Consider the following 18,667-nt stretch of genomic DNA (forward strand, 5'->3'; position numbering starts at 1 on the left):
GTCACTCTCTGCCTCACCGTGCAGTCCTCGATGGCTTCTATGGGCTGCAGCTGATGCAGCCCACAGCAGCCAGGCTTTTGCGCATGCGCAGTACTGCCGCTCATACTGCCCATGTGCGGCCCAGTGCCTGAGAACTGAATTGTACAAGAGCCAAGACCCTGGTGGCGGGAACCAACGGAGACCAGCAGGGCGCAACAGGGGCTGGCACAAACAAGTAGGAACTCCCACTGGTCATACTGTAAGTGAATATTAAGTGTATATTATACAGTATGTACTTTCTCCAGCTTCTTGTCCCTAACTATTTGAACCAAGTTTTAGGGTCTGATTCTGGTTGACTTAGTAAACTGCGAAGCTCGCAGCTTACCGAGTCCCAGAGTGCCCACACCTCCGAAATAAATGTCCGCCCCGCCGCTGTGTCCCCTCACAACCATCTGAACGGATGTGTTATGAAAACAAATCCCCTTGCATGTCCCACAGCAGAATAAATCTTTCACTGACAATCTAATGACTTCTCCTGGACTCGCAAATATAAGTCAGTGGAGACAGACTTGCGTGTACCGGGACGAAGACAGGGCAGGCGGCTGACGTCAGCCCACAAGAAGAAGGTGAGCGCACAGAAGCCCTGCTCATGTGTATATGAGAATATGCACATGTGCAGGACTTAAACATCGTCCCCCCCCCGTGCGAACAATTAGAATCAGACCCATAGACTTCTAGTGCAGCCATTAGAAGGAAAACTGAGATATTCCAGTTATATGTAAGGAGGTTATAAGTAACAGTTTTGTCTGACTGTGTGTGACATATTCCAGTACAAAAGAGTACACCAACATGAACTGTTTTATGCCAGGGTTGCCTACCCTCCCGGAATCGGTTCACTGTCCTGCCCCCCGGAAAGGTGGGCAACCTCCCAGATTCTGGGGGATCCCCGCTCCCCCCCCCCCCTGATTGTGGCTTCTCCCACCCCAGCCGCAGCGTTTAATTTACCTTTTCTGACGATCTCCGGCGAGGGGGCGGGGTCAAAGTGTCATCATCGCATCATTTAGCCCCGCCCCCTCCTAGGAGATCATCAAATTGAGGCACTTTCCCTCGTGGGGGCGGGGCTTAATGATGTCACATTTAAGCCCCACCCCCTGAACGCCTGCTGAAAGTCTCCTCTCCGGGCTTCTCCCAGAGAGGAGCATTCTAAAGTCGGCAACCCTGTTTTATGCACGTAAACTAGTACATGAGGCCCCATTAGTAATGCAGTAATGTGTCTATGATTGTTTTTAATCAACTTTATTAGTTCGACAAGATTATTACCTTTTGGTGGTTAATTGTATAACGTTTTTGCTGTAATGTGTACTGTATTGATATGTGCCTTAACCCTTTCTAAACTTTATGCTGCCCATACACTTGTGAGATATTGTATGCAATCATTTGATTTTAACCAATTCTGGCTGATAAATCGAATGATTGTATGAATTTTTAAGGGACTTTTCGACACGATGCGCGGGCACGCCGTCGAATGTAGCATCGATAGATATTATGTGCTGCACATAATATCTATCGAATTGTAGGAGCAGTCGCATGTGGTTTTTAACAACATGCGATCACTCTAATACAATCCGGGGGTGGGGGCAGAGGGGACGCATTCAGCAGTGTGGGGTTTGGGGAGAGGGGGCCCTAGGGACCACTGGCGGCATACCTGCGTCTAGTATCAGGGGGCGGCGGAGAAGTGTAGCGCTAGCAGTAGCGCCTGCGGGTGGCGGGAGTCAGTGGTGGCGGGAGAATTGTTTAAAATACTGGGCTGCCCTGTGATTGGTTGAGAGAGCTCAGCCAATCACAGGGCAGCCCAGTGTTTTAAACAAATCTTCCGCCACCACTGACTCCCGCCGCCCATAAGCACTACTGCTAGCATACACTACTCCGCTGCCCCCTGCCCGGCCTTTTTTGTGATTTCTTTCCCTTGAGGTGCAACTCCTTTGAAGAAAATGACTTCGGCATGGTAACAGTTTTTTCCTTCAGGGGCATCACCGCCCCAGGTGGGCCCCTGACGTCACTTTAGTTGAGTTGTTACCTTAGTGGGAGTGTGATTTGTGAGGCAGGTGGCCTCCATTTTATTTCGGAATGATTTTTACTTAGCTTTTAACGACAGTCCTTGTTTGTTTGGGAAGTCGGCCCAAGAGTTTTTATTTAAATGAATTCTGACCTCGCCACCAAAGGTAGTTAAAGATACATTTTTCTAGTTAGATCAAATAGGCCGCCCTCTTTCAGAAAATAAAAAGATGACCCCGTTCACCCCAATTTTAGTTGTTATTATAGACAGAGGCGTAACTAGAACTTTGTGGGCCCCATAGCAAAATTTATAATGGGGCCCCCCTAACTAAGTTCTCTACCAGTGCGCATCGTGTGTGGCCACCATTAGTGGGAACAGTAAAAATGTGCCCCTCCAATAGAAATTTTTAAAATAAAAATGCATGCATTACATGTTATGTGACACACCGCAAAGCCCATTACACATTATGCGACACACCGCAAAGCCCATTACATGTTATGCGACACACCGCAAAACCCATTACATGTTATGCGACACACCACAAAGCCCATTACATGTTATGCGACACACCGCAAATACATACATGTTGTTACGGTGCCAGTTTAATTTATATTTTGTGTGGTATTTTTTGTTTTATTTCTTTCTAAGGGATGGGATTAATGAGGTGTGCTCTTTCTAGATTTGTCTCTGGTCTTTTTTATGGGTAAGAACTTTTTACCATGGTCCCGGCTTCCAGCGGTATATCGGGGAAAAGATCTATTAGCCGGCTCCTGCACTCCTGCCGGTATCCAGCTGAGGCAATTGGTGGGGATGTTCTATATTTGTGGAATCCAGTTATCCTCCAAAGTTTGTAGAATTGGTGTGCGGCACAAACAAAAAAATAAAAATGAATATAAAAACAAAGGGTGACCACATCCACCCGTGCCGCACACCAATTCTACAAACTTTGGAGGATAACTGTGGATTCCACAAATATACAACAACCCCCACCAATTGCCTCAGCTGGATACCGGCAGGAGTGACAGGAGCCGACTAATAGATCTGTCCCCGATACACCGCTGGAAGCCGGGAGTCGGGACCACGGTAAAAAGTTCTTACCGCGGGAAGCCGGGACCACGGCTGTGGCGGGGAGGAGACGTCTGGCGGCTTGTGGCTGGAAGTAATAGCCGAGAAACTATCAGTGCACGGGAGTGGAGGTACGAACTTTACATCTTTTTCCCACCCCGTGTATGTTTATTTCAGTGAGGACTTTTGTGACAATTAGCTTCAGTTGGATTGTGCTGCACTTCAAAAGTGATTTTAAAGAGACAGTTTATTTTTTTGTGTTTTGAGACACCCTTGTTCTATTGTGCTGCAATTTAAAAGTGCTCTTAACCCCTTCCCGACATTTGACGTATATATACGTCATGGCCGGGATGTACTTCCCGACACATGACGTATATATACGTCATGACTTCAAAGTGCCACTGCGTCTAGAGACGCAGTGACAGAGGGACGATGTCTGCTGTCCCTGACAGCAGACATGTCCCTGCATGCCCAGGGGGGGCGGCGATGTCGCCCCCCCTTCGGCGATCGCTGTGATTGGCTGTTCAATGTGAACAGCCATTCGCAGCGTTTTCCTGTGTTACCGGCGAATCAGACGCTCGGTAACACAGGTGTCAATCACTGCCGGGTGTGAGGGGGCATGAGGGGGTCATCGGTGACGACGACACCTCACCCCACCTGCCCCCAAGGCTGTGATTGGTCCGTGGGACCCACGGACCAATCACAGCCAAGGCGCGTGATTTAAACTAACGGTGACTGCGCTGCAGACGCCATTCCGGTCTGGAATTGCGTGCAGAGCGGTCACAGTGCCAATCTGTCGTGATACATACCTGATCCTTGCCTGAAACTTACCTGATCACCGCTGATCACTGCTGGTAGCGTGCTGCCAGCAGCTGGATACTTCCTGGATCTTGTGACTTCTGTGTGTGCTGCTGCTGCAGTGTCATAGAGTCACAGATCGTGAGAGATAGGGACAGATAGTGACAGAGAGTGATAGAGAGTGATAGAGAGTGATAGAGAGTGCTATATTTTGTGTCTGCTGCACCCCCTTTTGTGCTGATCACTATATCTGAGGTGATCAGCAACTTTTTGGGGGTGCAGAGGTTTTTTTTTTATATATATACCTGTCAGTTGCAGCAAAGGTTGTGCTGCCTGTGCAACTGACTGCTGCCCCTCCCTAATGCCCCCCCTTTTGTGCTGATTGTGCTGATTAATTAACTGATCAGCAACTTTTTGGGGGTCCAGGTTTTTTTTTTTTTATATATATACCTGTCAGTTGCACCAAAGGTTGTGCTGCGTGTGCAACTGACTGCTGCCCCCCCTGCTGCCCCCCCTTTTGTGCTGGTCAGTTTAAATTAATTAATCAGCAACTTTTTGGGGGTCCAGGGCAGTGTTCCCTCTAAGCTGTGCGCACGTGCGCGCGCACACAACTCGACAATCGTGCGCACAGACATTACAACTGAGCGCACAAAGCAGCAGTGGTCCCTTTTTACAGTTGTGGACTCAATTAATGTGTGTTTCACCCAATAATTACATTGTGTGCTGTGTTTTGAATGTTTAAATGTTTAATATCATTTTTAAGCAAAGTTAACACAAATGCTGAACGTCATTTTTCAGTTATATATAATTAACGCACAAAAATAAAAATTTCCTTCCAAAGTTGCACAACCAAAATCTTTTGCTGCACACAACCTTCCTAAAATTAGAGGGAACATTGGTCCAGGGTTTTTGTTTTATATATATACCCTGTCAGGTTGTGTGTCTGCTGCCCCTCACTGCTAATCAGTGGTGCATCACTGATCTACAGGTTTTTTTTTTTTGGAGAGTGCAGTGGGGTTTTGTTTTTACATCCACGTTGCTTGTGTGGGTGTCCTTTGGCCGCTGAGCGCTGATCAGTGACGTACAATCACTGAACAGCATTTTTGGCACAGGGTTGATATCATTTTTTTTTCTGCAGTTTTTTTAAATTGTTTTTTTTTTTGGAGAGTGCTGTGGAAATTTTTTTTAAATTGTTTTTACACCCACGTTGCTTTTGTGGGTGTCCTGTGGCCGCTGATCAGTGACGTACAATCACTGAACAGCATTTTTGACACAGGTTGATATCATTTTTTTTCTGCAGTTTTTTTTTTTATTGTTTTTTTTTTGTTTTTACACCCACGTTGTTTTTATGGGTGTCCTGTTGCCTTTGAGCGCTGTTCAGTGACGGACGTTACTGACCAACATCTGTGCTCAATTTTTGGCGCAGGACCTTTTTTTTTTTTTTTTTAACCCCTTCAATTTTTTTTTTTTTTTATTGGGATCAAATTCCTGTATAAAGTATTTTTTTTTCTGCACTACATTACACACACTACACACTACATACCCCCTGTGTTCAAATAAAGTTTGTACCCCCCCTACACTATACACGTGTTGAAACATTACACTTACAGAAACACAAAAATAAAAATGGCATCCCAAATGTCATCCCAAATGTCATCCCAGTCATCCAGAAGAATGTATTCAGCGGAGGAGGCATATGCCATGCTTGCCTCTGACTCTGACTCTGACACAGCCAGTGATGCAAGGGGGGAATTTGAAGGATTCGCCTTAAGCTCCTCTTCCTCCTCTGCTGATGAGGGACCCCCTCAAAGACGCCCCCGTAGAGCAGCTGAGACCCCCCCCCAAATGATTGATCCTGTATGGACCCCACCACCAGACAATTTTGAGCCCCAGGTTCCTGAGTTTTTGGCCATCCCAGGAATCCAATTTGATTCAGCAGGTCTCAGAGAAATTGACTTTTTCAAATTATTTTTCTCTGATGATTTTATAAATTTAATGGTGGACCAAAGTAATTTATATGCCCAGCAGTTTATTGCTCAAAACCCCACGTCATCATTTGCTAGGTGGACCCCTGTAGATGCAGTAGAGATGATGACGTTTTGGGGTCTGGTGTTTCATATGGGCATAGTAAAAAAGCCAGAAATTAGGCAATATTGGAGTACAGATGTTCTGTACAGCACCCCATTTTACCGTATGGCCATGACTCTGGCTCGTTTTGAGATAATCCTTAAATTTTTACATTACACCGATAATACACTGTGCCCACCCAGAGATGATCCCACCTTTGACCGGCTATTCAAAGTCAGGCCGGTCATTGATCATTTCAGTGCCAAATTTGCAGAGATGTACATCCCTGAAAAATGTATTTGTATTGACGAGTCCCTTATACATTTTAAAGGAAGGGTTAAATTCCGCCAGTACCTTCCCAGTAAGAGGGCAAGGTATGGCATAAAAATGTATAAGCTGTGTGAAAGCACCTCAGGGTACACCCACAGGTTTAGGGTATATGAAGGGAAGGATTCAAGAATTGAACCGCCAGAATGCCCCCCCTCCCTCGTAGGTGTTAGTGGAAAAATTGTCTGGGATATAGTGCACCCCTTCCTGGATAAAGGTTATCACCTCTATGTGGATAACTTTTACACTAGCATCCCCCTGTTTAAGGCCCTTGGTTCAAGAGGTACAGCAGCTTGCGGTACTGTGCGTAAGAACCAAAGAGGCCTCCCAAAAACACACATTGCCCAAGTAATGAGAAGGGGTGAAAGCAGGGGAATATGCACGGAAAATATGTTGTTGGTCAAATATAAGGACAAGAGGGATGTCCTTATACTGACAACAATTCATGGAGACAGTACCACCTCCATCCCTGTACGAGGTACCAGTACCCACACCTCAAAACCTAATTGTATCCTAGATTACAATAGGTACATGGGCGGAGTGGATCTTTCAGATCAGGTACTGAAGCCGTACAGTGCCCTGCGGAAAACAAAAATCTGGTACAAGAAGCTGGCCGTGTATATCATCCAGATAGCACTTTATAACGCTTACGTGCTATTCCGTTCTACCAGCCAGAGGGGGACATTTATGCACTTTCAAGAGGAAGTCATAAAGGGCCTAATATTTGGGAACCAGCAGGCAGAGGGCCCCAGTACTTCTAGTACTGGCCCCCGTATTGTACCAGGGCAGCATTTTCCTAACGAAATCCCCTCCACTGCAAGAAAGGGCAGGACACAAAAAAGGTGCAAAGTTTGCTATAAAAAGGGAATAAGAAAGGAAACTATTTTCCACTGTGAAACTTGCCCCGACAAACCCGGCCTATGTATAAAGGAGTGTTTTAAAATATACCACACATCTATGGATTATTAGGTTCATCATTTCACCGTGCTTCGGGGGTCTTGCTAATGCCACATAGCACCCACCATTCATTCCACCAGAATCTGAGCTGCAAAATCCAAAAATCACTCCTTCCCTTCTGAGTCCTGCCATGCACCCAACTGGTATTTTTTGGTCACATATGAGGCATTGCCATACTCGGGAGAAATTGGGGCACAGATTTTGGGGTGCTTTTTCTCCTTCATACCTTCTGAAAATGAAAAATTTTGAGCCAGAACTGCATTTTTGTGTAAAAAAATGTAATTTTTCATTTTCACTGCCCAGTTGTATCAAAATTGGTGAAACCCCTGGGGGTTTGAAATGTACACTATACCCCTAGATGAATTCCCTGAGGGGTGTAGTTTGCAAAATGGGGTCACTTGTGGGGGGGTTCCACTGTATTGGTGCTTTGGGGGTCTTGCTACTGCGACATAGCACCCACCAACATTCCACCAGAATCTGTGCTGCAAAATCCAAATATCACTCCTTCCCTTCTGAGTCCTGCCATGCACCCAAATGGTATTTTTTGGTCACATGTGAGGCATTGCCGTACTCGGGAGAAATTGGGGCACAGATTTTGGGGTGCTTTGTCTCCTTCATTCCTTGTGAAAATAAAAAATTTTGAGCCAGAACTGCATTTTTGTGTAAAAAATGTAATTTTTCATTTGCACAGCCCAGTTGTATCAAAATTGGTGAAACCCCTGGGGGTTTGAAATGTACACTATACCCCTAGATGAGTTCCCTGAGGGGTGTAGTTTGCAAAATGGGGTCACTTGTGGGGGGGTTCCACTGTATTGGTGCTTGGGGGGTCTTGCTAATGCGACATAGCACCCACCAACATTCCACCAGAATCTGAGCTGCAAAATCCAAAAATCACTCCTTCCCTTCTGAGTCCTGCCATGCACCCAAATGGTATTTTTTGGTCACATGTGAGGCATTGCCGTACTCGGGAGAAATTGGGGCACAGATTTTGGGGTGCTTTTTCTCCTTCATACCTTCTGAAAATGAAAAATTTTGAGCCAGAACTGCATTTTTGTGTAAAAAAATTTAATTTTTCATTTTCACTGCCCAGTTGTATCAAAATTGGTGAAACCCCTGGGGGTTTGAAATGTACACTATACCCCTAGATGAATTCCCTGAGGGGTGTAGTTTGCAAAATGGGGTCACTTGTGGGGGGGTTCCACTGTATTGGTGCTTGGGGGGTCTTGCTAATGCGACATAGCACCCACCAACATTCCACCAGAATCTGAGCTGCAAAATCCAAAAATCACTCCTTCCCTTCTGAGTCCTGCCATGCACCCAAATGGTATTTTTTGGTCACATGTGAGGCATTGCCGTACTCGGGAGAAATTGGGGCATAGATTTTGGGGTGCTTTTTCTCCTTCATACCTTCTGAAAATGAAAAATTTTGAGCCAGAACTGCATTTTTGTGTAAAAAAATGTAATTTTTCATTTTCACTGCCCAGTTGTATCAAAATTGGTGAAACCCCTGGGGGTTTGAAATGTACACTATACCCCTAGATGAATTCCCTGAGGGGTGTAGTTTGCAAAATGGGGTCACTTGTGGGGGGGTTCCACTGTATTGGTGCTTGGGGGGTCTTGCTAATGCGACATAGCACCCACCAACATTCCACCAGAATCGGAGCTGCAAAATCCAAAAATCACTCCTTCCCTTCTGAGTCCTGCCATGCACCCAAATGGTATTTTTTGGTCACATGTGAGGCATTGCCGTACTCGGGAGAAATTGGGGCACAGATTTTGGGGTGCTTTGTCTCCTTCATTCCTTGTGAAAATGAAAAATTTTGAGCCAGAACTGCATTTTTGTGTAAAAAATTTAATTTTTCATTTTCACTGCCCAGTTGTACCACAATTGGTGAAACCCCTGGGGGTTTGAAATGTACACTATACCCCTAGATGAATTCCCTGAGGGGTGTAGTTTGCAAAATGGGGTCACTTGTGGGGCGGTTCCTAAATTTTAGCATCTTATGGTGCCTAGAAACCTACATGGTGCCTAAAAAATAATCTCATAAAAAGGAGGCTCCAAAATCAAGTAGGTGCTCCTTCTATTATGAAGCCTGTGGTTTGGTCAACGTGCACACTAGGGCCACATATAGGATATTTATGAAAACAAAAGAATTGGGGGAATCAATTTTTAGTCACATTTCTCTAGTAAAATCTACTGTGTTCCTTAGAAAAATGTATTAAAATTGCAAATCTGCAAAAAAAATGAAATTTTGAAATTTCACCTACACTTTGTTTTAATTCCTGTGAAACACCTAAAGGGTTAACAAACTTCCAAAATGCTGTTTTGAATACTGTGAGGGGTGCAGTTTTTGAAATGGCATCATTTATGGGGGTGTCTCACATACAAGTCCCTCAAAGTCACATCAGAACTGAACTGGTCCCTAAAAGAATCAGTGTTTGAAATTTTCTTGAAAATTTGAGAATTTGCTATTCATATTGTAAGCCTCCTAGTGTCCAAAAAAATTAAAAGGAAGTTGAAATAATGATGGAAACATAAAGTAGACATATGGTCTATGTTAGTTATTAACTATTTTGAGTGGTATGATTATTTGTCTCACAAGCAGAAAATTTAACATTTTGCAAATTGCTAAATTTTCCATTTTTTTACGACATTTTGGTATTTTTCACAAAAAAACACAGACTGTATCTACCCAAATTTACCACTAATTTGAAGTACAATGTGTCACGAGAAAACAATCTCAAAATCACTGGGATAAGTAAAAGCAAAAAAAAAGTTATCCCCACTTAAGTGATACATGTCAGATTTGAAAAAAAGGGCTCTGTCAGGAAGGCAAAAACTGGCTGTGTCAGGAAGGGGTTAAAGAGACATTTTATTTTTTAAAGAAGATTGTGATTTTCTATTTTATTCTTTTTTGTGCTTGAGATGACCCAGCTCTAGGAGGTTATAATAAATATCTGTTTTTTACCTTTCGGAAATCAGCAATCATTTATACATCAGACCCAAGCGCCTGTAATTCACCATCCATAATTTTCAGTTTTTTGACCATATTGTTTGCTAGAAGATAGGCTGCTGGTGAGGGCGCATTTGATTTAATTGCACACCCCACAGTGCATCGATAAATCTCTACAAGGTACTTACTAGTGGGGAGCATGGTGAGCACGAGGAGCCGAGGTGGGGGGTGGATTACGGGGACCGCAGTGAGTGTAGGCGGCGGGGAGAGTGTCGTCGGCACCCGGTGGGAGGCTGGGGGAGGTGGCGGCCGTGGTGAGCGGGTGTGCCTCTCTGGACACAGCCACCACCATACATCACTGGAAAGACTCCTACCTCGGCCGCCCCTCGCCGTCAGTTCCAGTGCCATAGCCAGGCTGCAGACTCCCAGCACAGTCTCTCTTCCGGACACGCGCCCCGCCCCCCTCTTTACTTACTTTCCCTGGCTCCGGCGAGCAGATCATAAGCCACACAGGCAGCTGCAGCAGTCAGTGGCTCCCTTAAAAAAAATACCTACGCACGGTGCAGGGGTCAGGGAGTGCTTACTGTCCATCGGGCCCCCCAGCCACCGGGCCCCATAGCAGCTGCACCCCCTGCACCCTGGGTAGTTCCGCCACTGATTATAGATAAGCGGTTTGTGTTGTGTGTGGATGCATTGGGACATGAAAGACTTAAAGAAAATATTACTCAGAAGTAATTATTACTCAGGAGTATTAATTGATACGTAAAAATAGGGGCAGTGCACACCAGAGACATGCGGCAAAAATTTAGGGCGTGGCCACATAATAGTACCAATTCACAATACGCCACATAGTAATGCCATTTATACTAGAGCCCATTCGACACACTGCGCCAGGAGGAGCCCCTTAGACAAACTGCGTCAGGATTGTGCTCACCCTAATGCCCATTACGATACTTGTGTAGTTTCACAGTGGCACTTACGTAGTCAGCTTAGTGTCCCTGTCAGCATCACAGCCAGCAGCGTAGTTAGAGTCCATGTCAGCATCAGCATTGTGTTCCCGCTAGTCAGCGTCCCTGTCAGCATCGTGTTCCAGCAGCCAGTGTAGTCAGCATGGTCAGCGTCCCTGTGACTGTGTGTGCGTTCGCGGCTAACCGGAGCTCAGTTAGTGTAGTCCGTCAGTGTTACGCAGTTAGTGTAGTCAGTCAGCATTGTGTCACTGCTTATTACATTGTGTGGGTTATGGCTGCGGAACCATTAACCATTTTCAAGCTGCCGCAGACGGAGGAGGAGTCAGTAGAGTTTTTCCAACGCCACCACTTGCTGCCAGAGACACAGACCTGTGTTAATGGGCATCCTATGAGGCTCAATGTAAAGGAGCGTATGTGGCACTGTCACATAAGAAGCTGTGGGAAGAAGGTCAGTCTCCGCACAATGGTTTTGCGGATGTCACCTGACCTTTCTGACCCTTCTGCGGTTCATATTTTCGTGGGTGGGGGAGCTGACAAGCATTCAGTTTTGTGAGCACCACCTCAAGATTTCTAACAAAACTGCCCTTATATATAACAATCTGATGCGGGAGGCTTGTACCCTCGATCAGATGTCCCAGCCCCAACGCCGGATTGGCAGACCTGGCAAAATCTTTGAGGTGGATAAAAGTCTGTTTGTCCATCGTAAGAGCCACGTTGGACGTGTCGTACCACAGCAGTGGCTCTTCGGTGGGATATCGCGTGAGACCAGTGAATGCTTCATCACACCAGTGGCCAGCCATGACACCAGGACCGTAATGTCTGCCATCAAAGCACACATAGAGCCAGTTACCACCATCTACTCAGACTGTTGGCATGCGTACAATACGCAAGAATTGGGCAGGCGGGGTACCACCACATGCGCATCAACCACCATTATAACTTTGTGGACCCAGACACTTGGGTACATTCCCAGAATATTGAGAGACTCTGGGGCTCCTGCAAGTGGAGGAATAAGAGGCAAAGGGGCACTGCACGCCAGTATCTGGACCCATACTTGCAGGAATTCATATAGAGCAAAGCCCTAGGGGTGGAGGATGCTTTCCTGCGCATATTACATGCACTGACTCTTGTCCCAACTGCAAACAAAGCAGTCGACACCGAGGATGACACAGCTGTGTCGACATCAGCTGCATCTGGAGGGGCTGCTGTGTCGGAGGAATAAGTGTTTTGGACCTTTCTGGGACTTGTTGTTCTACGCTATTATTTAACATTGCTCATGGTTTTTCTTCTTTCATTGTTTCAGATGGATGACATGACAGGTATGAAGGTGTTCCTGAAACACCTCCACTATCCACGCCAGCCTGAAGCATGGCGAGCACAGATGCGAGGGGATGCTATACGCGTCCTCCCAACCTGTTCATACCCCCACTATCCACGTCGGCGTGGAGTTGACTTTATAAAGTGTGTCGGGCGCAGCGAGCCAACGAGCCCGAAGCGTGGCGAGCACAGCGAGCCCCGTGAGGGGACACGTATTACTTGACATGTATTCCATGTCCCCTCGCGGGGCATGCTGCGCTCGACACACTTCGGGCTCGTTTTACGCATCCCCTCGTGGGGCTCGCTGCGCACGCCACGCTTTGGGCTCGGTGGCTCGCTGCGCTCGCCACTCTTTATAAAATCAACTCCACGCTGACGTGGATAGTGGGGGTATTAACAGGTCGGGAGGATGCGTGCAGCGTCCCCTCACAGGTGTGAGTGTGGTTTTCTGCATGACGGGGACACTACCCTGACTACGCAGGACTGCTGCGGGAACAGTACGCTAGGCTGCCGTTGGGCTATGCTGACAGTGTAGCGTAAGGTGCCGCCGTGAAACTACACAAGTTCCACATTGTGCCACACACTGTGATGCCCATTACACATTATGCCACACCGTGATGCCCATTACTCATTTTGTTACACACCCCACCTGCAGTGCCCATGGTTTTGCCCATTTTGAGAACAAATTTGTACTGCGATCAGATCTGAAAAGGGGCCATAGTCTCTAATATATTAATATCCTTCTGGAGATACAGCTTCCAGCATTCAAGATGAGACCGAACTAATGACCTATACAAAGGCATTGTTACGTCTTTCTGCGACTTATTCCTCTCCCTATTCTATCAAGCCATACTTGCCTACTTTTCAAAAGCATTTCATGGAGATTGTGAAGGTGGCACCTAGAAGCATAGACATGCACTGCTACATCTGGGAGGTGTGTCATAAAATGACTTACATCCAAATGTAGCTGAGCCCTAAAGCAGTCAGTAAGATCTACTTTACCTGTTGAAGAAAATACACTGACATGTGTCAGGGCCTGTTCATGAATTGTAGGAAAAAATGGTGTGCCCCCTAGGGTGCACCGACAGGCGCTATCAAGGGTGTCTCGCTAAGAGCTGCCACTTAGAAAGGGGTTGTCAGCCCCAAGGACCAAGCAAAAAAGAGAAAGAAGTGGCGCTGGTATGATGAAAGGTATAAATGTTTTAATAACAATTAAGAATATTAAGTACAATTGCACAATATAAACAAGTAAAAAAATGAAACAATAAAATAAATGGGGAACAAGGGGATAAAAACAAATTAATTTGTTATGACTGGACCGGAAACTGAATTGATGAATTGGCTGATAGGACCAGTTCCGTGGGATACGGAAGTATAATGATGCAAATAATCAAGAGGCCCACTGGGCTGATAGTTACCACACGGTGTCTCAGATGGTCTAGTCCCAGATACAATTAGAAGGGTGTCCTCAATTGGTTGCGATGGTGGGGCCACAGTGGGCAATAACCCGATGTCGGTGGGGGCTTAGATGGTATATAGCCAGATACTTCCCACTTCGCTAGAGGTCCCAATTAGATGTTTGTAGAGAGGCAGGTTTCCTCAAGGTTGGTAGACTTGGATGACAGATGATGTAAGCGGCCAACCTCGATTCCTGCGCTCAGTGTGACCAATATGTCCAGCTGGGATAAAGACCAATGGTGGAAGTAAACTGAGATAGCGTGGGTGATGAGACAGGGGTGATCCAGATGGTCTCGGTGGGTGAAGGTATTCAATAGGTATAGTTGATCCGGTCCAGAGTAACTCCTGTTCATGAATTGTATTTTACATGTGTCTCCATATAAGTGGCCATGACAAATCGGGTGCCGGACGGCTCCCCGACAGTCGGGATTCCGACAGTCAGTAATCCGACGTCGCAATCCCGACTGCTCCCTCGTGGGGGTCCACATGCCCGCAGAATGGCGAGCGCAGCGAGCCAGCGAGGGGCTTCATTGCGCTCTCCCCTCTGTGCAGTCGGGATTCCGACCTCGGAGTACTGACTGTCGGAATCCCGACTGTCGGGGTATTATACCACACCCGACAAATCTATTTTTAAATTAATGTAGCCTTAGTGATTATTGTGACTTATAATAACCAATACAGGGAAATGCCACTAATGATTCCATTTAAATGTATATATCTCTGATTTCTTTTTTTCTCCCCAAAAAATGTAACAGCTGCATAATATGGGTTAGGTGAAATCAGGGAGATTGCTAAACTCTTCAGGGAGAAAGGGAGATTGTTATTATTTCAGGAATCCTCCTGCAGAATGCAGAAGGGTAGGCAACTATGAACCAAGCATGGGACTTGCCTTCCTCATTGCATTGTTCCAGCCCCGCATTGTCTGTCCAACTCCAGTCCCACATTGTATTTCAAGCCTCAGCAGTGTCTCTCCAACAGCGGGGTTTATCCAGACCTGATCAAGCAGTTGGGAATCTGCAGCTTAAGTGATTATAGAATGACTGCATGTTAGGGTTCTGTAGGTGGTCATAAGACCTGTTCCCTGACTCTGTTGCCCTAGCCTGGAATCCACGATATACGTGCAGGGCTAGGCTTCACCTGTACCCGTCCCGGCTGTTTAGGGCAAATTAGGTCCGCCCAGACTCCGTTACAGGCAGGTCTTAGGAACAAGACAACGTATCTGTGGAGGCAGTCCAGGAGCAAAAGGATAACTAACTAAGCCCTAAATGTGCAGGTCTGAGACCCCTACACTAGAGTGTAAGAAAACAATGATAACGACATCAATGCTCTTTGGTGGAATATAACAATACAATAATAACGGCAACAATGCTCTTTGGTGGAATATAACAATACAATAGGCAACAATGCTCTAACAGATGGTACACAAATAGAAACAACCTCAACTGCACTATCCTGCACTGTGAGGGGCAAGCCCTACAGTGCAGACATCCAAGCTGGTATTGGGGAAACAGGAGACAGGAGGAATACAAGGCAAGAGTGCAACAAACACTTAGCTGCAGCCAGGGCCGTTTCTAGACAATTTAGCACCCAGGGCGAAGGAAAAAAAATGCGCCCCCCCACCCAACCATGCCCCCACAGTGCCAGATATGCCCCCACAGCGCCACAAATATATACCCCCACAGTGCCACACATATGCCCCCACAGTGCCACACATATATGCCCCCACAGTGCCAGATATGCCCCCACAGTGCCAGATATGCCCCCACAGCGCCACATATGCCCCCATAGCGCCACATATGCCCCCACAGCGCCACATATGCCCCCACAGCGCCACATATGCCCCCACAGCGCCACATATGCCCCCACAGTGCCACACTTATGACCCCATAGTGCAAAACATATGTCCCCACAGTGCCAAACATATGCCCCCACAGTGCCACAGATATATGCCCCCACAGTGCCAATTATGCCCCCACAGTGCCATAGATCTATGCCCCCACAGTGCCAAACTCACTGTGTCTGTGTCTCCCCAGTCTGTGCCATCGCCTCTGCTTCCTTGGGGAGTGCTGCTGCAGCGCTGCTTCCTTGGGGAGGGGAGCGGAGCGCATCGCGCTTCTTTCCTTCCCCTTCACTGTGTAGTTGTACCTGTCTGTCCTGAGCCGTCGCCCATCAGCCATTCATACCCCGCGGGCTGGCTCCTTAATGGCTGCCAGCCCGCGAGCGCTGATAGGCTGACAGCCCAGTGACACACTGAGCGAGGGGGAAGGAGAGACGCATGATGCGTTCCCCTCCCTCTGCTTGTTGTGTGTGGAGTTAGACGCCGGGGAGGATGCTGCGGCGGCCGCGGCGCTGGGAGAGCTGCAGGGTGCCCCGGCTGTCAAACAGAGGCGGACAAGCCGTGCGGCGCCCCGGGCTGCTGCACGGCTTGTCCGCCTCTAGAAACGGCCCTGGCTGCAGCAGGGCAGGATGCAAGAACAACAGCTGCGAGGCTCTGGGAGACTCTGGAACCAGGAACACCAAGGGATTTCCAGACAGGGTCCACAAAGCTATAATCGGCGTCTGTGTCCAGCAGACGCCGGATATTTATTCAAAAGTTCGCGCCCCCGGCGGCTGCTGACGTGAATTAGACCGGGTGTCCGGAGTCCGGATGGGTGGTGTTACCGGACTATACAATGTCCGGGAACTGCAAACTGAAGGTAAGTGATGAAGCGCTGCCGGGGAAAGCCTAGAAAGTAGACCGGCAGCGCTGTGACTCACTGTGGGTAGGGCGAGCAGCAGCAGCAGGTCCGCCTTCGCGCTGACAGCGGTGACACATGGAGACCGCGTGGGGCCTGCTGGGAGATATAGTTCGTGATCCAGTGTTCCGCGGTCTGTGCTGTGGTCGGGAGAACTTAATTTCCCTTCATGCCTAGCGCCACTTCCTGCATACAGAGCAGTCAGTCAGCAGCAGCCAGGGGCCCAGAAGGAGGCAGAGGGGAGCTCTGCACAGGGTGTCTCTGGGTATAGCTGCTGTATCCAGCTGCAGCTCCTGCCATAACTCATTTATTGCTTCATCCCGGTTCAGCAAGATGGAGGACAAGGTAAGATCATGGTCATGCTCTGAGTGCTGGTATCAAGTAGTCTGTGTCCATGGCAACCTGCCCTGATTTTTAGAGTGTACTAGAATGTATGTATAGGGGCTGGGTTGTTGGGTCAGCCATATAGGAGGGGGCTGGAGCAGCGTGATCTCCTATGCCCGGCTCCAGCTGACTGATTAATTTGCATTCCCCTTGGCAACGAGCATTTGTACTTCCACTTAGTAACAGGCATTTGCCCTTCCCTCGCCAACTAGCATTTGCCCTTCACCTTGGCAACATACATTTGCCCTCCCCCTTGGCAACGAACATCTGCCCTCCACCTTGGCAACAGGCATCTGCAGTCCCCCTTGGCAACAGGCATTTGCCCTCCCCTTGGCAACGAGCATTTGCCCTGCACCTTGGCAATAGGCATTTGCACTCCCCATGGCATCGAGCATGAAGGCCCTGGCATCGGGCATGAAACCCCAAGAAATTAACATGGAGGTAGACGGCATTTATATGGCATAATATGTAATAGCCATTACTTTGTGTGGTATATGTAATGGGCATTATGTTATGTTTGGCATAATGTGTAATGGGCATTAGATTGTGTGGCATAACGTGTAATGGACATTAGGTTGTGTGGCATGTAATGGCCATGTAGTATACTTATGTAATGGTTGTGTGACGTATAATAGGCATTCTGGTGTGCGCCCTGGCATAACTCATGCTGGGCATTATGGTATGTGGTATAATATGGGTGTGTGACGTGTAATAGTCATTATGGTGTAAATTTTTGACACGCGCCACAGGCGCGCACTGTGCCTGTCATCCTTCTTTTTAAGAAAAATTGTTGAGCGCTGGCATAACGTGTAATAGGCACTATGGCATGTAGTATAATATGGATGTGTGACGTGTAATAGGCATTATGGTGCAAATTTTGGGTGCCTTCGGCGCGCACTGTCCATTTTCTCCATATTTTCTTTTTTTACATTGTCCACACATGGCATAACATGTAATGGGCATCACGGTGTGTGGCATAATGTATAATGGGCATCAGTGTGTGGCATAATGTGTAATGGGCATTACAGTGTGTGATGTGACGTAACATGTATGTGGCATTTACCGTGTGCGAAATCAAGAATAGATTTGAAGCAAATGTAAAAAAAAAACATAAGGCGGTAAAGGGGCGGGTCAATGGGTGGGCTGTTGGTGTGGCAAGGGGCGGGTCACTGTCCGGGAATCGCTCAACAAAAAGGTGGTAACCCTACCATAGACATATTCCCTGCAAGGAAGCCCCGCCTGGAGGGGCTTTAGTGCATTTGAAAATGCGGTAAAAAACCCCCAAGATAACAGGGTTTTTACCACATTTTTGTTTTTAGTACATCCCGCCCCCAGTGTCTCTTCAGCTCCACAGTGTCTTTCCATCAGCAGCTGTCCCACAATGGCTCTTCAGCCTCTACAATGGTTATCCAGCTCCAGACTGCATCCCCTGTCACGGGACCGCACATCGCATCGGACGTCCTGTCATTCACCTGCAATTTGGGATCTTTTCCTGCGATTGAACGCCACAATCGTAGTAAAAGAACCCAAACTGCAGGTGAATTGTATAGTGTATGGGGACCTTTAGGCTGCTTCATCTAAAGCATCTATTGCAGTGTTTTA

At 47.2% G+C, this 18,667-nt stretch overlaps 1 protein-coding gene across 1 annotated transcript in view; it reads left to right on the forward strand.

The window, feature by feature from the left end:
• MAN2A2 (mannosidase alpha class 2A member 2) overlaps positions 1-18,667 on the forward strand; it is a 280,528-nt gene that overhangs the window by 160,094 nt on the left and 101,767 nt on the right. The gene's annotated exons all lie outside the window — the stretch shown is intronic.

Source organism: Crinia signifera, chromosome 4, assembly GCF_055691185.1.
Source record: "Crinia signifera chromosome 4, ASM5569118v1, whole genome shotgun sequence".
NCBI lineage: Eukaryota > Metazoa > Chordata > Amphibia > Anura > Myobatrachidae > Crinia > Crinia signifera.